Below are 17799 nucleotides of genomic sequence, written 5' to 3'. Positions count from 1 at the left end.
GCCGCCCTCTTTTGTGTCATCAAGTTCATCCTTTGCATGTTCATTTGCATATCACTTGCCCATATGCTTGCATGGAAATATTTTGTAGGCATTTCAAGCTTTGGAGGCATTCAAGGTTCAACACAATGGCAAGTGCTTCAACCTTTCCGATTGCTATCGGGTCATCAAGGATGAGGAGAAGTTCAAGGCGCAATATGCCGCACTCAAGTCGCGTGGGGGGAAGAAAGCCGTGGAGGATGTTGGGGAGGGCGAGCCGGCACGGCCGCGGGGAAAGACCAACTCCAAGAAGGAGGACAAGCGAGATGCGGCCACCAACGCCTTGATCGCAAGCGTGGACGGCATGATGAATAAGAAGGACTCAAGGGAGGAGGAGCGCCGGCATTTCAAGTCGGAGCAAATGGATTCTTTCATGGAGATCCAAAGGAGGAGGCTTGAGCTGGACGCCGAAGCAAGCCAAGATGTTCGAGCTAGAGGTGGAGAAGCAAGCCAAGATGCTAGAGATCGAGGCCGCCAACGCCAAGACCAAGGCGAAAGAAGTGGCTCTCGCGAGCATGATGACCGGGGTGGAGATCATGAAGGTGGATCTCAACACCGTGTCGCCAAGGAAGAGGCCATGGTTCGAGAAGATGCAGGCCGACATGCTTAAGTTTAACGACGAGTAATCTATGGCGGCGAGCGCCATCTTTTTTGTATGTCGGCAGGTGTGCCGGCATGACCACGGGAGCCGCGATGGCGTGGTCGAACTCAAGTCCCGTCCTTTTTTGTGTGCTGGCATGTGTGCCGGCCGGCCGGCAAGTGTGCCAGCATGAACTGTGGTGATATTTTTTAAAGTCGGCATTGTATACCGGCGCGGCATGATGCTGGCATGAGACATGGCCGCTGGCATGATCGGCCGCGGGCCTTTTAAAAAAAAAAGTTGAATGCGAACATGAAATGGATCGGCGCGTTGGGCGCACTACCGACCCAAATGCGAAACTGAACGGACGCCGGGCGGGCGGCTGACCCAAACGGACAAAAAACACACAAATGCATCATCCATTTGGATCGGTCCGTTGGAGTTGCTCTAACAAAAGGTATATTGCAGACCGACCAGGCGCGAGTGAGGACGATGGTTAGATCCCGCAGCGACGATGATCGACGCAGATCTCCGCAGCGACGACGGCGAAAACACATGTCCCCGTCGACGGAGAATTCCCTGACTTAGTCAGGTACTAGCAGCGCACATAATAGCCTCATCAAAGTCGTCACCGACAGCGTTGACGCCACAAGTGAGACTGTGAGAGGATCCCGAGGCGAGGACATCCACAAAGCCATCCAAGTCCAACCAGGAGTCAGCGTATGTGCGGGACCTAGTGACAACGGTCAAACAAACCTTTCGGTGGTTGTGTACCTCGCTGTCGACGACAACCCTAATTTCCATGCTTAGACTCTCTGGTTATGGTGGATCTGTGCTAGATTTTGTTTCTGCTATGGAGGTCGTTTTCAGAAGGAACAAAATTGTTTGAGGTGATTGCAACAAGGCTCTTGTTGCAAAAGACTCTTGTTTAGGGCGAGTCGCTGTTTTGGCAACATAGGCCGTGTTTCGCAAGGAAAAAATGGTCCTGGCTGATTCTAACAAGGCACTTGTTGTAGAAGGCTCTTGTTGCAAAATATTCTTGTCCAGGATGAGTCTCTGTTTCTGTGGGAATTTTTTGTTTGGTGAATGTATATATAGTTTTTTATAAATTTGGTTAAACTTTACTAAGGATAAAACTAACATCCTAAATTTTGCTGAGTGAAGTCTGATTTAAACCTTGAATTTGTAGAGCTCGTCCGAGATGAACCCTCACCTTCAAATCCCTGAAGTACGTACCCTGTACTTTGTAATCCCGGTCGTTTTTAACCTTAAAGTCGTATCGAAACAGGAAAAGGGCCGGGATTGGCGGATTAAGCAAAACATCCGTGTATGGCCTACTTATCAGTGGGAGAAATAAAGTGTGAGGCCCACTTCTCAGCAGGAGAAATAAATAGTAAGATGAAAATGCGGAGAATAGGATACGGACCAGCGAGGAAGATCGAGCTCTGCACTTGTTAACCATCCCAACTAACTAACTTTTGTATGACAAAAATATATATCATATAGGATTGGCGTCTTCTCATTGATTGACCTGCATTGCATGCACAGCCGCCGCCACGAGAGAGGAACGGAGCGGGTGTTGCAGGACAAGACTGCGTGCATGCGGGGTGGCCGGAAGCCACGGCGACGACGACTCAGGTAGGATCCATGGGCGTAGCTACCCTTGGAAAGGGGTGTACATATGTGCACCCATTAATTTTGGTTTGCACTCTAAGAATGCGTAGATACAAGTGCAACAAGAGTGTTTTGCATATATCCGTTAGTTCTAGCAATTAACTAAGATAACACTGAGCTTGAATTATGTACACCCACTTTTGTAAATCTAGCTCCGCCACTGAAGGAGCAGTTGCATGACGGCGTACTCGACGGCGCAGGAGCGAGCAAGCGCGGATGCACGACGGCGTACTCGACGTCCAATAGGCAGGACGTCGGCCTCGGATGCGGTGTTGAGCCCGTGTGCAGGACACTGGCCTTGAACGCAACGGCCTCGGAGGCGAGAGTGTGTTGGTCGTCGCTCTGCCGCCCCGTCCCCGCCCAGCCGCGCATGCCGTCCACAAACTCCCGTTCAACCAGAGAATCCATGTTTCGGTACCTAGGCAAATCGTGGGACGAACTGGGCTGCGCCGCAGCCGACGCGGTGGCTCCCTACAGAGAAGAACTCTTTTAGTTGTAGTACAGCTCGCCTAGCATCCATTAATCCATGCAAATAAAAAACCATGCATGCATACGGAGTATGCAATCCAAGCTAAGTCAGCAATCCCGGCGTTTCCCTGCCACATCATCGAATCCCCTCTTAAAAGAGTGTCAAGGTTAGAAACAACCGGGATTAAGAAGTACAGGGTATAAACTTCAGGGATTTGGAGGTGAGGGTTCATCTTCAACGGACTCTACAAATTCAAAGTTTAAATCAGACTTTACTCGGTGAAAATGCTAGCCGTACGTGATCCAACAGGCTCGTTCAGGCTCTTTCCAACTAATCAAACCTGCCCCTTCCCTCGAATTTCAAGGGCGTGAGCCGATTCCACCAACTAACGCCCAACATAGGGTGGCAAGTTGAATCCGTCCGTAATATGTGTAAAGTACCCGTACGTGTAGCTTTACTCACTATATTGTACATGCGCTTACGAATTGAAAAGATGAGATCTGGAATACAATTGAAAAGATAGATAGTGTCTGGTTTTTTCCATTGGAGGACGCAACAAAAAAAACTATCCATGATGGTCGCCCCAAATAATTATGTTGTTTGTTTTCTGGAAGGCGACTCCTTGAGGTGATAAAGATGGAAAAAAACTATCCATGAGGTGATTACTAAGATTGAATTCTAGTCTTAGTACCGCCGCTTTCAATCTTTATCACCTCGTGCGTAAGTTTAAGTGTAGCGCCAGACGACTCCTTGTACGTCGATGCAAGATTTAAATCCTTGGATTGAACGGGAATTGGACATGACGGCTAGGAAATCGGTCTCGATGCATGCCCTTAGCGCCGCGTTGGATGTGCTCTTATAAACAATAAAACAAAGTATAACAACATACATACATGCAGAAACTACTACTTCCCCCATCCCATAATATAAAAGCGTTTTTTACACTAGTGTAATGCTAAAAATGCTCTTATATTATGAGACAAGGGAAGTAGAAAGATCAAAATATTACATGTGTCCAAACAAATTTTGCAGAAGAACCATACATAAAAGAATATTACTCTCTCCTTCCGAAAATACTTGTCATCAAAATGAATTAAAAAATGTATCTAGACGTATTTTAGTTCTAGATACATCCCTTTTTATCCATTTTGATGACAAGTATTTCCGGCGAAGGGAGTACAAATAAATCCATTTCAACTACTATTTAACTTGGCCAGGCGTGGTAGTATGGCTATATAATTTCGTCTTGACTTGCTCATCTATGGAATGCCATGCAGTTTTCGCAAGGCATGTGTCAGACAACAGTAGGTAGTATTGTTGGATCAATGTTGCAGATTCTCACTTCACAGAAGCTCTCGAGGATTACAATCCCTTGAAGCTCTCCTACGGCGTAACCACAGCAAGAAGGTTGAAGATCGACAAATGCACCAGATCAGTAGCATACGCATCTTCAGAAGTTCCTTGCGCGAACTCGCCGGCTCGTTAAACTCCACGGTCAAAGATCATAGTTGTGGGGTGATGTCCCTATGCCACCCATACCCATAACTGTTGCTAGCTTGCTCGAAGCAAAAGGGGAGAAAAAAGTGTGCTCAAGCGCCCCGATGCTCAGGTCCATACCTTCTTGCACGCTTACTTATCTTGAGATATGACTGGCATATATATTACCCTGGCATTGGTGCACGAGAAGAGAAACTCATGTTCCAACAAGCCCACGTGACCTGCTACACGTTAGGTGGGCCATAAGCTCTGTTGACATTTTGCCTTCGGCTGTTTCTTTAACTACATATCATGGATGGTCATATCGTTATCTGAGCTAGAGGTTTTGGATAAGGCGCGTAGGTCATTAGACATTTTTGAGTGTTTCATTTAAACGACTTAGACATAGATCAATATAACCTTATACGAGTACTTACTCATATGAGTTCTTCGATCAATAACCCACATGGGCAAGCAATTTAGAGATCTCTTATGATACTGCCATTTCAATGCAATGGCATTGGCCCCTCCCCTTGTGTCGTCCTTCCCAGGGCGACCAGAGGGCCCCTAGGGTTTCCCTAGGCGTCGCCCCATCCACCCCTCCTTCCCTGTCGTCACCCGAGGGAGTCATCGGGCATCGCCTGGATGACTGCTGATGACGGTGGCGGCGGGGCTTCGTCGCTTCGCTCGCTGGTGTAGGACACTGGAAACCTGGGGGCGGCCCGGTTGGTGAGGCGGCGCCGTCCTTCGGCTGGTGGCGCGCACGGGAGGTGCGGGCCGACCCCCTCGGCTGCTTGGGCAGCGAGGTCCTGGCGGGCAGTGGTCGCGGCGCAGCGAGGTTCCTCCTCCTCTGCTCCAGATCTGAAGGACAGGTTTTCCCCTCTCTCTGCTCTCCCTCGCCGGATTCGCCTGATTTCAGGCCTCTGGTTGCCGGATCTGATGCCGACAGGGTGCTCCCTGAGCTGGTGGTGCTGGACGAGCCCGGGGAAACCCCTGTTGGTATTCCCAACGCGGCGGTGGCGGTGCCCTTTTGTGTCGTTCTGCTCATTGGAGTCGCAACCGTGGGCTCTTCTCCACACCCCCGCCATGCCTCCCGGGCGAAAGCTCAAATCCCGGTTTCGGATGGGCGGCGACGGCGCCTGGTGCGTCGTGTCCTCCTTGGAGGCGCCATCTGGGAAAGTTTGGTGCTTTGGGGGCATGTAGCAGTTGCAGGTGGGCGCCTGGCGTCTGTGGAGCCTGTGGCGTCTCTTCTGTGCAGGTTCCAGATTCGACCACAAGTTGCTCTGCGGTGGTGTTTTGCAATGTCCCGGCTGGTTGGCGCCCTCGAGACTGGGCGAAGGGGATCGGGTCCCCCTTCCCGGCAGCAGCAGCGCCGCAGGTGCCGATTCGGCTGGTTCATGAGTTCCTCGGTCCTAATCTTTGCCATGTGGCTCGGCAGCTTCTTCCTTTCAGTGACTCTCCCGGCGGCTTACCCTCTTCCATCGGTCTCCTCCGGCACCTGCGTTGCATCTAGCGTGTGTGTGCTCCGGCGTGATGTTGGTTGTGATCCATTGCTGGCCCGGCCTTGAGCCCAACCTATGCTTTAGCTCTTGGGTGAGCGTCTCTACACTTCGACGGTGCGGCGCCTTCGAGCCTAGGCGAGGGGAAGGGATCCCCTTCGGTGTTAGAGAAGGCATGTGTTGTGTCATCTCCAGTTCCTGGTTTCAGTCATGTGCCGACCTATTCTGGCGGCTGCAGATCCACGTGGCTTCTTCCGTAGTCATTTCAGGGCCTTTGTGTAGTGGGCTTATCCTCAATTAGCTGCTCTTCATTGTAATTTTCTGTTCGCTGGTTGTAGGTGAAGCGTAGTAAGCTGTTCTTCTTTCTCCCTTGTATCCCTTAGTCGTTGCTTTGTTCGTGGTCTGCTCTTATATTCCTGGCCGGTTGATGGCTTTGTTAATTCAAAGTCGGGCTCCTCTTGAGCCTTCGTTCTAAAAAAAGTAATGACATTGACAAGTTGATATGCATAGATCGTCAATCTTGTAGATCTAGGAGTCCTAATCAATCTAAACTAGTTCCTAACATGGCTTGTATTAGCAACTTGAGGGTAATACCTAGGAAGAAGCAATTCTAGTGTGTTCTTAGATACCAAGGTAGAGCAAAGGAATAGATTAATGGGCTTATAGCTCCTATGTGACACATTTCATGTGAATTGGAAGGAGTGCGACGTAGTTGCCAGAAATAGCTCCTGTGCGCCGTGTTACATGGCAATAATATCCCCAATACGATCAGGTGGTTAAAACACGGGTCCAGTCGTCAACGGGACTGCGGTTAAGGTAAAAACAGGGGGTCAAACTAATAAATGCGTCTGGTGGTGGGTCCCACTTGGCAGTGCATCGATTCCTCGCCTGACTGGACACGTGCTTCTGCCTTGTTGCTCTTCTTTGTTCTCGTCGTTGGCGGCGGCGGCGGAGGCGGAGCTTTCGTCCACGGCCACGACTGTGCATGTGGTGAGTGTATTCGGTACCATTCCCCTCCATCTTGAGTTAGATCTGACCAAGTGAGCTTCTTTTTGCCCCTGTTTTCCAAGGGATCCAGATTGTGGAGGTGGGTGGGACTGGGGAGCGGCGGCGGGGCGACGTTGGGCTGAATGAGATGGAGCCACGAGAGACAACATCGACCAGGCAATCACCCTGTCCAACCTCTTCAACCCTGCGATGTGTGCCTCGTCTGCTTTCGCTGCCTCACGGTGCCCGCCATTGATAAACAGGGGAAATATTGCACGAACCTTCGAATTCAATGTTTAATTCTTACCATCTAAAGCAAAGCTAGTTAATGGTAGCGTGCGAGACATAGAGAGAGATACAATTGTGAAATGGGAGGTTGAATTTAAAGAGATTGATCCACAAGAAATACAGAGCATGGAAGAGAGGGCCGTGAGGAATGTTGTGGAGAAAATTGGGGAAATCATTTTTTGGGGCCCAGAGCAAGAGGTATCATTGTTACGGTTTGATAATTGGAAGGGTGAGTATGTGTGAATTGAGAATGGTGAAGAGATGGTTGATGAAATGGATTGGCAAGACGGCTGAGCAAACAGGCTACCTGTCATGCAGAGCTCGTTGATTTGAAATCAGATTATAAGGTTTGATATGTGCCCTCAAAGTTGGCTTCATAGATGGTAGACGATGATTGGGCTTCACATAGTGATGACGGGAAAATGGCGGGCGTGAGACACGCGTCCACGTCATTGATACAGAGTTAATAAATTTAAGCGCATAAATGCATAAATAAAATGGATATCAAACATTGTAGGTACTTTATTTCCAGAACTCTTACATTTACATAAAAATTCTGTTAATTACATCTCCGAAGAGAAACCCCTGATTAAGAATTCCAACATATATATTACATAGAATTGCAATACATGACTACTACGAAACGATAAAGAAAAATCGCTCCTCCTCGCTGTCGTTGACGCCGGTGTGCTCGGGGGAGCATCCTCGATCTTCTTCAAGTTATCACGTGTCTTGTTCATTTATATTTTACTCTTATACCATTATGATCGGTACATAGAGTATGAGTGCAGTGCATGCTTTTTGCATCGGACACCTAATTTGTGTAGTCGACTTAACCAACATATGCTAGTATGACCATGCGGCTATCAATTTTCAGGTCATTTCATTTTGACGAGTGATGAGTCGACTAGAAGAGTATCCACTTAATACATGTATGTTACACCTTTTATTGACGCACATATGAGCATGCATGAAGTGATGAGGCACATGATTTAATCCATGTTGGCCTCTGCGCATGCACGAAAATTTAAGAAAAGGGGTTCTAATATCAAAACCATCCCATATGTTATCTTGTTTGATTTTGTTTGATGATAACATCTGCTAAGCAAATTAGCCTCTTTTGGTTAGGACTAAAGCAAGCTAGATGCAATATCTTTTATGTAGTTACTAGCACAAAATGCCCGTGCGTTGCAACGGGAGACATGGTTACACTTCTCATGCCTTCACATATTTTCCTCTTTTCTCGTCTCAGTCCGCCACATGCCCATGTGTTGCAACGGGACAATTCCTTGCACTCGTATGGTTTTACTATTTTTTTATACAAAACGGCCAATTTGGTTGATGAAATCCCGACAGGTCACCGACACTCTTTCTTATGCTCAAGAGCACTCCATATATTTTCATTTTAACTATTTGAGCTTTCCTTGGTACGTCTTCCTTTTAATTATGCACCATGATGCAAGGCAGCCCACAATCTGAGTCTAATGCGATTCATGCCATTGGATTATGCAATGTCTTCTTTAATTATGCACTTAGAAGTTGGTCAAACGTTCTCATTGCTTGGAGTTAATGGCCTTTCAGATTCTGAAAACTAATTAATCTTCTTTCTCCTTGCATGACAGTCCCATAATACCAGGAGTTTATTTCCTTTCAACAACTAATTAATATCCTTTCTCTTTGCATGGCAGCCCCATAATATGAGGAGTTAATTTCCTTCCATATTCCAGCGACTGATAATTCCGCGATTGATGCAACTTCCTCTGTTTCACCGCCGGTTTGTTGATTCCCGTGCGGGCTGGTATATTAGCTGGTCCGACTATATTTACAGAAGTGAGGGAGACTATTAGACATCAAACATGTTTGGCTATGCTGGTTATTGAAGCTGAGCGCCTCACAGGAGGTACCAAGTTTGATTCCCCTTCGTGCACTTTATTTTTTTCTTCCCTAAAAAGCCCAGTCGTTTGTCTAGTGGGCCTTGGCCCAACAACGCAGCTGCGCACAAGCAGATCAAAAATAGGTCGATCAACGTGAGTCGTTTCTTAATTAGTACCACCTCGCCTATATATATTTTAAATACAAATATATAAAATCACATAGGCGGGACGAAACCAAGAATACCACCTTGCTTTATTAGTAGGTATAGATATAGATGGGTCACATGCATATACTCTAACCATGAGTGGAGAGTATATGCGTGTTGCGTAGAGTCTGTACGCTCTCGATTTCATATTTTAGATATGTAGGATTATATTTTTAACTTGACCTACACGCAATCTTTTTCTTTTATGAGCATATTTTATTTAAGTGTGGACCGAGACAACTAGTATTTTCACTATCTCATGTCTACACGTTGGATTTCACTTAGCACACTTTATATGCATTAGAGTGTGCTCATTTAATCATCTATATAACAGATGTAAATTAACATTTGTATCTTCCTATTTGTATTACTACTGACGTGGTATAGCATGTATGTCCGCAGTGTAACCAACAAGAGGCTTGAAACATAATTTGGCGAGCACCCAATTTATACATTTTCATGCTCTAGATTTACATTGTCTTGTTTTGTGCACAATTTGCATTGTCTTGTTTTGTGCATCTCAAACAAATGAAGAGTGCATTTTTTGTAGGCACGTATTTATTCTATGATTTTATGTAGATGATCATCTAGAGTTTGGGTATGTTCTATATTTGTTTTCCCCCGAGCTTTACCTTTGCGTCGCTCTCATCTACGATGGAAGGGAAAATATGTCCTCCTTATTTTGGGTCGCCATGACCAACCAAGGCGTGAAATTTATCATCTTTGACATAATCGCACTTTGGCTCGTATCACGATGATCAACCAAGGCAAAATGACAAGATGAAACTATATGTTGTATGCTCCTTGATTTGTATCATGATGATCCGCCAAGGAGTATTTTTGTTGCTCTAAACATATTCGCACTTTGGCTTGTATCATGATGATCAGCCAAGGCAAAATGTCAAGATGGGGGCTATATGGAGAATGCTCCTTGGTTTGTATCACAGTGATCAACCAAGGACAAATTTTCTTCTCTTAAATATAGGTGCTCTTTGGCTTGTATCACGATGATCAACCAAGGCAAAATATTAAGATGAAGATATATGGAGAAACTCCTTGGCTTGTATCACAATAACCAACCAAGGGCAGATTTCCCTCTCCTAAACATATTCACACTTTGGCTTGTATCATGATGATCTGCCAAGGCAAAAATGTCGAGATGAAAATATGCGAGATATGCTCCTTGGTTCGTATCGCGATGATCGACCAAGGACAAATTTTCCTTTCCTGAACATAATTGCACTTCGGCTCGTATCGCGATGATCAGCCAAGGCAAGATGTCAAGATGAGGACACATGGGCATGCTCCTTGATTTGTATCACAATGATCAACCAAGAAGAAAGACGAACATGATGAGAGATATAGGGAGGAGCAAGAAGATTAGAGGAGGATCATGATTCCCACCTGGACTACCTTCCTCACGCTCCTGGCCGGACGGCAGCCTTGCAGCAGCAAGGTATATGAGCTTTGTTTCTACAACAGCAGTATATGTGTGTGGTTGAGAGCAGCAGCGGCAGCACAACAGCAGCAACCTGAGAGGATCGAACCGGCTGCAGACTAGCCTCTCTGGGGGTATTTATAGGAGGGAGCAGTGCAGGGGTTCACCTGGGGGCGCGCCCACGTTTCTGGAGATCGTGTCGATCGTGGTGATCGTGGGAAGGGGCTGCTCATTTCTTTAATTTATCACTATTGGCCCAAATCGTAGGAGCGCTCGTGGGATCGTGGAGCGGCTGGCTCCTTTCTTTATTCCCTTTCTTTAGTTAATCCCCTTTGACCATGCTTTGAACCGGCAAGCTAGTAATTAGCTGATGGGCTTTGGATATTTTAATGAATATGTGGGCCTTGGTGCCACTATTCACATGCATGCACCAACATACTTGTGAGAACTACATGCACGCATATGCGGCCATATCTTTTAATGGGCTAAACTTGATTACCTACTAATGACGCATTAAGGCTTATGCTGAGGGTGTGGGCGGTTATTTATTTTCTCGGCAATTCAAAGTCTAATGTCATATATGATATCAGATGAGCATGTTGACCGAATATTTTCCAATCGAATACATATGGGTCGATACCCACTAGAAACACCATTTATTTATTTATTTATTTATATACCACGTGTATATTTTGTTAGTGCGATATATATTTTTATCTGTCGCATCGATATCTCTCATCGGCGATGGAACAAGGACTCCATCTACATATGGTCGATATTTCGGAAATATTGTGATTTTATGTTGGTATCTGGCACTCGCCGTAGGTGGCGGCGTGCATGGATGAAGGTACGTATGATTTTCGTCGGGACAAATGTTCCATGGAGATTTTTATTCACTTTCCAAATTTCTCATGTATCCTCTCTTTTATTAATTTATTTTGTGTGCCTATTATTTTAAGCGGCGGAGATTCACCATGGTCATTTCCTTTGTCTATTCGGCAATTCGCCATTTTTTTATATAATTTGCCTTTATCATATTTTGATAATAGATATCACTCTGTATTTTACTTCGGCGAAATTCCGTGTCAACACAGAGACAGATAACGCCCGTGTGTACGGGTGAAGTGACAGTAATAGAGGGGCCTGATCAAGATGTAGAAGAGGGCTGTGATGGTGCTGCAAGGGTTGTTTGTGTTAATTGGAATTCAGTACAATTAGAAGACACTACTGATTTGGTCATTGCACCAATGGCTGACACTGAGATGGCAATTTTTTTGGCATTTGAGTAGTTCCAGTAGATGATCAAGATGAGGAAGAGAGGGGTGAATCGAGCTTGCCTAATGATGCTAACATAGATGCTTGTGAAGATGTGAATGGACAGCTGATGAAAGATGCTGCAGATGATGTAGATGATGCACATGATGATGAGCTTGTAAGTGTGTATGACAAAGAAATCATGTTATTGAAGTAGGCAAGTTGTTCCCAAGCATGAAGGAGTTCAGGATGTGTTTTAAGACTTACTCAGTCAAACATGAGTTTGATGCCAAGACTATATGGATTGCTAAAAAGAAATTTTATGCAAGGTGCAGATGTTTTGATGTAAGCGTCAGGCCTTGCAAGTGGCACATATCTGCTAGAATTCAACCTGATGGAAGTACCATCAGGGTTTATCAAATCCCAAATTTAGATTGCAACTATGACATACTTCAACTATGACATTGCAACTTTGGATTGCAGAAAAGATCACTCCAATTTTAGCCAAGAAACTGAACACTACAGCAAAGAAATTTAAAGTGGACTTGGAAAAGCAGTACCCCATTAAGGTGAAGTATACCACAGTGTGGAAAACAAAATAGAGGGCAATGAAAGAATTATATGGTGATTGGGAAAATACTTTTAGGATGCTTTATAACTTCAAAGCAGAGGTGGAGAAGAGGTCACCTGGTAGTGTTGTGGAGATAGATACCGAGGTAACAGAGGATGGTAGAATTATTTTCTCCAAGTTCTTTATGGCTTTAAAGCCTTGCATAGATGGCTTCAAAGCAGGGTGCCGTCCATATTTGAGCATAGACTCACTTTTTTGACTAGCAAATGGAATGGTCAATTGGCAGCTGCAATGCTTTAGATGGACACAACGGGATGTTCCCTATTGCTATTGGTTTGTTTCAGTCAGAGATAGAGGTTTCATGGACATGGTTTATGATGCAGTTGAAAAGATGCATAGGGCTAGTGTCACCTTTGGCAATACACATAGATGCATTTAAAGGACTAGAAAATGCAGTGAAGAATGTTTTTCCTCATTGTGAGCAGAGGGAGTGCTTCGGCCATATGTGGATGAATTTGATCAAAAAATTCAGAGGAGAAGAATTTGGGAGAATGTGGCCAGCAACAAGATCTTACACCAAACAGACACATTCATATCATCTTGATAAGATAAAAGCAGCATGCAGTGAGTTTGGTCCATGGTTGGACACCTATCATTCTCTATTGTGGTACAGGTCAGGATTTAACACTGCCATCAAGTGTGATCATATCAACAATAACTTGGCAGAAAATTTTAACAACAAGATAAAGCAGTTAAAGAACTTGCATGTGCATGACATGGTTGACCAAATCAGGATCATGATCATGCGCATGTGGGAATTGAGAAGAAGGATTGGTGATTGTCTGCAAGGGGATAAGCTTCCTGCAGTGGTACAACAGGTGGTGAATAGGAGCAGAAATCTTACACATTTGTTTGTTGAAAAATCTTCATTGTGGGGTGCTGAAGTTAGAGATACCAAGACTGGAAGGAGGCATGTTGTTAACACTGAGTTGCATGACTGCACTTGTCTCGAGTGGCAACACACCGGGAAACCATGTGACCATGCCATACTTTTCCTGGCCTCCCAACCCAAGATAAACATGCACCCATATTTGCATGAATATTACTCAGTGGCAAGATTCAAGGCTGCATATGCAACTCCAATTCTAGCACTTACAGATAAGTCTCAGTGGCCTGAAGTGGAAATTGAATTTTCCATGTGTCCTCCCCTATCAAAAAGAAAGGCTGGCAGGCCTAAAGAGAGTAGATTCAAGGCATGGTTTGAGAAAGGTGGGAGTAGTAAAAAGGGGAAGGGGAGGAAGGATGCAAAGCCAAAAAGGTCCCGAAAAGGTAACAAAAATAGATGCAAGCTGTGACAGGAACTTGGGCACCGAAAAGGATCTCCAAAATGTCGTTACACTCCTCAAAGGCCGAAGTATGTTTATGTTTGTGTGTTTTTTTATTTGGATGTTGTTTTTAATTACTAGGCAAATTACAAGCTTTGTTTTCCAGGAGGAAGCGTGGAGGTCAACCCCTTGTTGTTGAAGATTGCTGGGCAATCAAAAAGGCAAGAATCAATGGCTGTAGAAAAAAAGAAGTTTTGGTGAAAGTGTGCACACTGAACCAGACTTCGATATTGTGGTGTAAGATGAACCTGAGTTGGATGATGTTGTGGCGCAAGATGAGCCAAACTTGGATGATGTTGTGATGCAAGATGAGCCAAATTTGGATGATGTTGTGGTGCAAAATGAGCCAAACTTGGATGATGTTGGGGTGCAAAATGAGCAACATTCAGTGACGTGCACAATGAGCAAGATTTGGATGTGGGGGCAAAATGAGCAGAATGTGGTGCAAACTAGAGACTGAAGTTGATGCGGCTGATGTGCAAACTGAACCTATATTGGAAGTTGTGTTACAAATTGAAGCTGCTGTAGTTGATGTTGTGCAAACTAAGCCTCATTTTAGATGTTGTGGTGCCAACTAAAGCTATCCTAGATTGTCCAGTGAAGAAAATCAGGAACTTGAGTGAACTGGGTGTTGTACCCATCGTAGGACCAACAAGTGCCAAGAAAAAGAAGAAGAAATTGAGTGGTAAGAAGAAGTAGAAGTGAATATTGTTCTTGTCTAAATAAAAAAACTCGCCTAGATTTGTGTAAAAAACTTTCCTGAATTTGTGTAATGCTATTTTTACTTTGATGGGTATTTGTGTAACTCTATTCAAATTCTGCCGAATTTCAAATTTGAGCCAAAATTCAAATTTGAAGCTCTTTAGTTTGGGTATTGATGTTACAATGATTTCTCAAATATTATGCATGTTAGGTGATCAATCCGATGACTTTTTGTTGAGTGAAACACTAGTCATGAAAAATGTGCTCCAAATCTAGGATAAACCCCCCATTTCAAAGCAAGTTTTTTTTCCGACCTACTCTAAATGAGCCAAAAATCAAAACTTGAATTCCAGTGTGCAAATATAGGGTACATGCCCAATATTGGATCGTTTGGATAAACTATGACATGCTCAACCCTAAACCCTAACCTGAATCCCACACAACCTCGTTCGTGATAGCTAGGTTTTGTGAAGGGTTTTTCATGAATATACCCGTAGACCATGTTTCTTATTTTTCTCCAGCAACCTAGTAACATAAAACGATGATGGGTGCAAGTTTCATATTTTTCTGTTTTTTTTAAAATTAGTTATGATCAACCCTAGCCCTCATAACCCCTTCAAAACCCCTCATAACCCCTTCAAAACCCCTCAAACCCTAGCCAAAACCCCGCATCCTTCTGGCCCATTGGATATCTGCGAATGGACGGTGTGGATCAGGCGCTAGGGCAACGTCGGTGATCCGAGTGAGTGATGTCTACTATGCAACTTTATTCTTGTAGACACGTGTTGGGCCTCCAAGCGCAGAGTTTTGTAGGACAGTAGCAATTTTCCCTCAAGTGGATGACCTAAGGTTTATCAATCCGTGGGAGGCGTAGGATGAAGATGGTCTCTCTCAAACAACCTTGCAACCAAATAATAAAAAGTCTCTTGTGGCCCCAACACACCAAATACAATGGTAATTTGTATAGGTGCACTAGTTCGACGAAGATATGGTGATACAAGTGTAATATGGATAGTCGATATTGATTTTTGTAATAAGAACAATAAAAAACAGCAAGGTAGCAATTGATAAAATGGACCACAAACGGTATTGCAATGCTTGAAAATGAGGCATAGGGTCCGTACTTTCGCTAGTGCAATCTCTCAACAAAGCTAATATAATTGGATCATATAACCATCCCTCAACGTGCAACGAAGAATCACTCCAAAGTTCTGGTCTAGCGGAGAACATAAGAAGAAATTATTTGTAGAGTACGAAACCACCTCGAAGCTATTCTTTCCGGTCGATCTATCCAAGAGTTCGTACTAAAATAACACCAAATAATTTCAGATTCATAATACTCAATCCAACACAAAGAACCTCAAAGGGTTCCCCAAGATTTCTACCGGAGAAACAAAGACAAGAACGTGCATCAACCCCTATGCATAGATTACCCCAATGTCACCTCGGGAATCCGCGAGTTGAGTGCCAAAACATATATTAAGTGAATCAAAATAATACCCCATTGTCACCACGGGTATTCATATGCAAGACATATATCAAGTGCTCTCAAATCCATAGAAGTATTCAATCCGATAAAACGAAATCTCAAAGGGAAAGCTCAATTCATCACAACAAGATAGAGAGGGGAAAACACCATATGATCCGACTATATTAACAAAGCCCGCGATACATCAAGATCGTGGCATCTCAAGAACACGAGAGAGAGAGAGAGATTAAACACATAGCTACTGGTACAAACCCTCAGCCCTGAGGGTGGACTACTCCCTCCTCATTGTGGTAGCCGCCAGGATGATGAAGATGGCCACCAGTGATGATTCCCCCCTCCGGTAGGGTGCCGGAACGGGGTCTAGATTGGTTTTCGGTGGCTATAGAGCCTTGCGGCGATGGAACTTCTGATCTAGGTTAACCCCGAGGGTTTTCGGAATATTTGGGAATTGATAGGGTTGTCCCCCCCCTCGGGGCACCCCCCAGGTGCCGCTCTGTCCCATTGGTGGTCTTCTGGTCCATAAAAAGTCCACAAAAAGTTTCGCGGTGTTTGGACTCCGTTTGATATTGATTTCCTGCGATGTAAAAAACAAGCAAAAAACAGCAACTCGCACTGGGCACTGGGTCAATAGGTTAGTCCCAAAAAATGATATAAAGTTGCTATAAAATGATTGTAAAACATCCAAGAATGATAATATAACAGCATGAATACTTCATAAATTATAAATACATTGGAGACGTATCAGCATCCCCAAGCTTAATTCCTACTCGTCCTCGAGTAGGTAAATGATAAAATAAATAAGTTATGAAGTGTGAATGCTAGCAAAGTGCACAAATTTGATCAATGACAATTTCAATCACTTTTCCTAGCATCATAGCAGCAATTCTTTCTCATAAAATTTCTCATGTTAAAGTAGCAACCAATTCACATGTTAAGGTTCAAACAATGAATTCTCTTGAAACCCAACAACATGTGTTCTCAGTCACCAAGCAATTGCAATTCTACTTATTCAACAGAGTTTAAGTAAGAGCTCCACATACTCAACCATCATATAGTCTTCTATGATTGCTAACACTCACCGCATACACATGAGCAAAACGTTTCAACCAGACACATAGAAAGATAGGGGCTTATTGTTTTGTCTCCCAACATATTCACCTCAAGGGTGATGTCAACAATAATAACTCATGCTACCCATATCCAACTGGATATATGTGCATAGATCTTTCCTCACCACATGATGCTTGCCAAAAGAGAAAAATAAAAAGGAATAGAGAGAATTTTTTTGACTCTTTGCATAAAAGTAAATACTGAAAAGTAAAAGATATGCCCTTCGCAGAGGGAAGCAGAGGTTGCCATGTGCTTATTTGTTTTTATGCTCAACCCCTTAGTGCAAAAGATCGTCATGTTATATTGCCCCTTATGATAGCAACCATTATTATGCAGTGTGTCGCTTTTATTCTTTGCCATCACACGTTCGCACAACGCTCAATTTTCTTTCACACTAAATGATCTAACACTTTTAGAAGCAATTTTTATTGCCTTATTGCACCGATGACAACTTACTTGAAGGATCTTGCTCAATCCTTAGGTAGGCATGGTGGACTCTTGAAAATAAGATTTGGGTTTAAGGGTTTTTGGATGCACAAGTAGTATCTCTACTTGGTGCGGAGTTTTTGGCTAGCAAAGATGGGGGGCAAGCACCACATGTTGAAGGATCTATGACAATATAACTTCTATGTGAATATGAACAAACATAAACCATTACGTTGTCTTCCTTGTCCAACGTCAACAATTTTGGAATATAATATTTACGGGGGCTCACTGTCGGTGTCAAAACCGTCCGATCTCGGGTAGGGGGTTCCGAACTG

This window comes from Triticum aestivum, chromosome 4D (assembly GCF_018294505.1).
Source record: "Triticum aestivum cultivar Chinese Spring chromosome 4D, IWGSC CS RefSeq v2.1, whole genome shotgun sequence".
Taxonomy (NCBI): domain Eukaryota; kingdom Viridiplantae; phylum Streptophyta; class Magnoliopsida; order Poales; family Poaceae; genus Triticum; species Triticum aestivum.
Note: the sequence above shows the minus strand (reverse complement) of the source record.